Here is a 6025-nt window from a genome sequence, read left to right on the forward strand (position 1 = left end):
TATACCTACAACCCTCACTACCAGACGTTTGTGTGTGTTTGTACGGCAAGGAAAACGCACCCCAGGACTAGCCTAGAGGGGCAAGCAGATTCCTGGCCTCCGCTGGGATGCAACGCACAGCTATAGGGTTTCTACCGGTGGGGGGGCTGCTGTTGCTGTGTGTGTGTGTGTGTGTGTGTGTGTGTCAGAGAGAGACAATGAGCATCAACTCCTGTGCCTCAGGGTCACAGAGAGAGAGAGAGAGAGAGAGAGAGAGGGTCTCTGCAGAGTCATGTTGCGTTGTGATGCGGGTAAACAACAAAGTGAACCTGTTAGATCTCATCACCTTCATCACAACGTTATGTTGATTTGTTAGTGAAGCCCAAAACTAATCACAACTCCTGATGAAGGGAAACCAGGCTGAAAGGTTAGGAGGAGAGGGAGGGGAGGAGAGGGGAGAGAAGAGAGGAAAGGAGGGGGGGAGAGAGAGAGCACGAGAGAGGAGAGGAGAGGGTGTTTGCTTCTTAGCGCCAAGCTTTCTTCTGGTTGTGCTGTGGTTGAGACGGAGGGTTAATGTGAGAGGTGAGGAGTGACGGTCTGTCACAGAGTGTGTGTGTGTGTGTGTGGGTGGGCGCGTGTGTTGAACTCTGAGGGACTGAGGCTGTTTCTAGGGATCATTAGGACTCTGTATGCTAATATTGTCCTTTAGAACTTCAACCAACACTTTTCCATCTTCATGAATTTGCATAAATGCATATTATACTAATTTCACACAGCACATTTTCCTCAGCATAGAACAAAACATTAAAAATGTGCAGTAAAATGTAAAAGTTAACATTGCATATTAATTATGTTGTGTCAAAACAACTTCTCACAACTGTCTTCATGTAAACTACATCATACACAACGTTGAGTAGACATTGGCTGTTCAGACAATCAGATCATTTGACCTGATTGGTCAAAAGACCAATTAATGAAAAAAAAAAAATTTGGGCTGCCTGTCGAAACGCAGCCATAGTGCCCCAGACTCTGTCTTTCACGTTGCCCTTGTCTTAACTTCAAACTAGAAGGTTTTCCATGAAGTATAGGTTGACGTTGCTGATAAGTGAAACCTTTCAGCAGCAAACATCTCTCTGTCTCTCACACACACACACACACACACACACACACACACACACACACACACACACACACACACACACACACACACACACACACACCACACTAGCAGTTGTGTATCACCTGTTATGGCATTATAATGTGACCAGGTACAGATCTGTCTCTGCTAGCTGTGTTGTGTGTCTCAACCAGGCTCTCTAGTCTCTACCCCTCTCTGACTGTTAGCTGTGTCATGTGTCTCAACCAGGCTCTCTAGTCTCTACCCCTCTCTGACTGTCAGCTGTGTCGTGTCTCTCAACCAGGCTCTCTAGTCTCTACCCCTCTCTGACTGTCAGCTGTGTCGTGTGTCTCAACCAGGCTCTGTAGTCTCTACACCCCTCTGACTGTCAGCTGTGTCGTGTGTCTCAAACAGGCTCTCTAGTCTCTACCCCTCTCTGACTGTTAGCTGTGTCGTGTGTCTCAACCAGGCTCTGTAGTCTCTAGCCCCCTCTGACTGTTAGCTGTGTCGTGTGTCTCAACCAGGCTCTCAAGTCTCTACCCCTCTCTGACTGTTAGCTGTGTCTGTGTCTCAACCAGGCTCTCTAGTCTCTACCCCCCTCTGACTGTTAGCTGTATCGTGTGTCTTAACCAGGCTCTCTAGTCTCTACCCCCCTCTGACTGTTAGCTGTGTCGTGTGTCTCAACCAGGCTCTCTAGTCTCTACCCCCCTCTGACTGTCAGCTGTGTCGTGTGTCTCAACCAGGCTCTCTAGTCTCTACCCCCCTCTGACGGTCAGCTGTGTCGTGTGTCTCAACCAGGCTCTCTAGTCTCTACCCCCCTCTGACTGCCATTTACTCTGGTAAACAAGGTGTTATCTGGAAAACAGAGTGTCCTGCTGCCCTGCGCTCTCCCCTCCTGTCAGACACAAACACCTGGAGGTATAGCTTGCTCTGAGCCTTTTGGACAGGAGTGTTTCAAAGTGTCTCAAAGTGTTTTCAGTCTCTCTGCTGAAGAATGTGTGCTTTGATATCCCTTCAGCTCTGATAACGGTCAAGGACAGGAGAGTAGAACTCCCTACCTCGTACCTCTTACCTACTGTATTCACCATCTTATATTCTCATAACAGTTGTTAACCCGACTGGCTAACCCAAATGATGGACGGACAATGTAACGAGAGTATACTTTCTTTAACTAACATATAGTAACAGTACACCACACGTTTTACATTAAGTAGGCCTACTGCACATCAAGAAATCATGAGAGAGAGAGAGAGTTGGACTATTATTCTCATAATGATGTGAACGGGGAGGTATGTATGTTCCCAGTTGGCAGTACAGAGGAAAGCGTGGGAATAGAGGAAGCTGGGAACGTAGCGTCGTTTGGCACACAGAGCTCTGGTCCGCTGTACCGGGGCACGGCTCTACACAAGAATGTCTATGATGCGGTGGCAGCTCTATAAATCACTACGGGTTGCCCCTTAAGTACAGATCTAGGATCAGCTTACGTTTTTTTAGCATCAGGGTGAAAAATGTAAAAATCTGACTTTAGATCAGCGGCTAATGACAACTTCATTCTACTCACACATGCATACACAAACACAGAACTACACACAGACAGAGCAGCTGTGGCCGTATGCTCAGCTCAGCCTAGGCTCTGTGTGTACACCTGGTAGTGGTTTGGATTTACTGGAGACCAGAACAGCGTTACAGCACGCAGACCGCAGGAGACAGGGTGTGCGCGCACACACACACACACACACACACGCGCACACACACACACACGCTGGGAGATGGGGTACTAAAGTAGGAAAGTAGGTAGTCGGAGAACGCAGCAGGTTTGTTGTGCCTTTTAGAAATATAGTCAGAGAAAATAAACTTCAACATGAGGCTGACAACAACAACAAAAAGCTGTTGTTTCCTCAGAGGAGGACAAGAAGACAACAGAAGCACATTGCAGTCAATGTTTCTGGTAGATGTAGCCATTCTCTTTGATTGACTGCCTCCTCAATCTCCATGTGACTAGCTTCCCTCCATCTTTGAACACGTCTCTTTAGGGCTTCTGTCAGTCAGGCTGGCAGAAGTGGCTATTTGGGGTCTGCTCATTGGCCGGTTTACGAGCTGAGTGCTTATTTTACTAGACCCAGACACATGTGACAGTGAAGGAGATCCTTTAGGAAGTCTGGCGTACAGGCTGAAATATGTGAGGCTTAGAAGGCTGTAAAACTGCCTGATGGTAATAACCATCGCCACAGGACCCACCAGACCCTGTATAATGGACACATGACATTAGTCACAAGATATCCTGAAACTGAATTAACATATGGCCAGAAATTACATTTAAAAAACTTACATTTTATCCTGATTTGTCAAAAAGCCTATTACAGTAAGGGGCTTGATTCAATCCGTATTGCTGAAGTTACCTCCATCAAAAGCCAAACAGAAAACCACATCCCAAACATCAATGATGTCCTCATCGAAGATTTACAGCCTCTCTCCTGACTGATCAACAGGAAGTGGGGGTGGCGTGAGTAAAGTCTCCCCCAGGAAGTGAAACCAGCTGTGTTGGGGGGTGGAGACTCTGTGGATCATGTTTCTTTTCAACCTCTTTAACACAGCATTTGTTTCCAATAGTTACAGTTTGTAAAAACACCCGTTCCGGAAGGCTCCGCTGATGCTTCCGAGTCCCGTTTACTGCCCCAGCGTTCTATAAATCCTGGCATTGCTGCTGCACCCGGCCGTGCGTGCCTTTGTGCCTGTTAAAACCCCTCACCGTTTTAGAGGTATTTGGCTTTTTATTTTGGCTCTGCTCGCTGCGGGCTGCTTGTACTTTACTGTGCTCCCTCTGCGCTGGACTGACCATAATAGATTAAGGACAGGCAGTCACTGTGTGTGTGTGTGTGTGCGAATGTTAGTGTTCAGGAGTGACACCCGCTGTAATCTAGGCTATGTTAGTGTTCAGGAGTGACACCCGCTGTAATCTAGGCTATGTTAGTGTTCAGGAGTGACACCCGCTGTAATCTAGGCTATGTTAGTGTTCAGGAGTGACACCAGCTGTAATCTAGGCTGTGTTCAGGAGTGACACCAGCTGTAATCTAGGCTATGTTAGTGTTCAGGAGTGACACCAGCTGTAATCTAGGCTATGTTAGTGTTCAGGAGTGACACCAGCTGTAATCTAGGCTATGCAGCGTATCAGTTAAAGGAGGGATGTTACAGGAGCTCAAAACACTGTCTGTCTGTCTGTCTGTCTGTCTGTCTGTCTGTCTGTCTGTCTGTCTGTCTGTCTGTCTGTCTGTCTGTCTGTCTTGTCTGTCTGTCTGTCTGTCTCTCTGCCCTTCAGAGCACTGAGACCTACAGAAACCTTTTTCATTCTAATTTTAAGTTGAACCTGTTTATAGTTTATACAAGTTCCTTCAGACATATCAAGAAACCCCTTTTAACAATAACAGCTTTTAAACCGTGAACACGGGTTCTGGAGGTTGGAGACAGTCCCCGGTGAATCTGTTCTTCTAGTAAACTAATATGTTTGAAGTTTTGTTTGCCAAGCATGCGCCACAAGCTATTTCAAATGTGCAAACACACTATTGATATTTCAGACTTCAGAAAACAGAAAAAAGGCCTCACTTCGACGTCCTCCAGAACCTTTCCTCGTCCACCTGGGACAAAATGATGAGGAAAAAAAGCTCTGTATTTCGCAAGACATACACACACACATACACACACTATTATTGAAGAGTCAGTAACATTTAATAAAGTGGAGAGAGAATAAACTGCTTCAACTTTAAATCAAACCTTGCCAATACAGAGTTGTAAACACTGAAATGACACTATTAAAATTCAAGGACAGGAAGCTGATTGTCTCCATACACAAGTCAGGTTCTGGCAACAGTCCTGAGAGATGGGAGCTGAGAGAGAGATGGGAGCTGAGAGAGAGATGAGAGTAGAGAGAGAGATCGGAGCTGAGAGAGAGATGGGAGCTGAGAGAGATGGGAGCTGAGAGAGAGATAGGAGCTGAGAGGGGGAGGTGAGAGAGAGATGGGAGCTGAGAGAGAGATGGGAGCTGAGAGGGGGAGGTGAGAGAGAGATGGGAGCTGAGAGAGAGATGGGAGCTGAGAGGGGGAGGTGAGAGAGAGAGATGGGAGCTGAGAGAGAAATGGGAGCTGAGAGAGAGATGGGAGCTGAGACGGGGAGGTGAGAGAGAGATGGGAGCTGAGAGAGAGATGAGAGCTGAGAGAGAGATGGGAGCTGAGAGAGAGATGGGAGCTGAGAGAGAGATTGGAGCTGAGAGAGAGATTGGAGCTGAGAGAGAGATGGGAGCTGAGAGAGAGATGGGAGCTGAGAGAGAGATGGGAGCTGAGAGAGAGATGGGAGCTGAGAGGGGGAGGTGAGAGAGATGGGAGCTGAGAGGGGGAGGTGAGAGAGAGATATGAGCTGAGAGGGGGAGGTGAGAGAGAGATAGGAGCTGAGAGAGAGATCGGAGCTGAGAGAGAGATGGGAGCTGAGAGAGAAATGGGAGCTGAGAGAGAAATGAGAGTAGAGAGAGAGATCGGAGCTGAGAGAGAAATGGGAGCTGAGAGAGAGATGGGAGCTGAGAGAGAGATGGGAGCTGAGAGAGAGATGGGAGCTGAGAGAGAGAGATAGGAGCTGAGAGGGGGAGGTGAGAGAGAGATGGGAGCTGAGAGAGAGATGGGAGCTGAGAGAGAGATGGGAGCTGAGAGAGAGATGAGAGTAGAGAGAGAGATCGGAGCTGAGAGAGATCTTCCCCAATACTTGGAACCAAGGACTGATCACCCCAATCCACAAAAGTGGAGACAAATTTGACCCCAATAACTACCGTGGAATATGTGTCAACAGTAACCTTGGGAAAATCCTCTGCATTATTATTAACAGCAGACTCGTACATTTCCTCAATGAAAACAATGTACTGAGCAAATGTCAAATTGGCTTTTTACC

General features: G+C 47.4%; 1 long non-coding RNA gene across 1 annotated transcript; it reads right to left on the bottom strand.

Moving 5' to 3' along the window:
* Positions 1-734: 734 nt before the first annotated feature.
* Positions 735-4029, bottom strand: LOC118964688. Its single transcript, XR_005051894.1, has 2 exons — positions 3426-4029; positions 735-3340 (listed from the first exon to the last, which is right to left on the bottom strand). It is a non-coding gene; the product is annotated as an uncharacterized LOC118964688 (long non-coding RNA).
* Between the last annotated feature and the right edge of the window lie 1996 nt (positions 4030-6025).

The sequence above is a fragment of the Oncorhynchus mykiss genome, chromosome 5 (genome assembly GCF_013265735.2).
Source record: "Oncorhynchus mykiss isolate Arlee chromosome 5, USDA_OmykA_1.1, whole genome shotgun sequence".
Taxonomy (NCBI): Eukaryota; Metazoa; Chordata; class Actinopteri; order Salmoniformes; family Salmonidae; genus Oncorhynchus; species Oncorhynchus mykiss.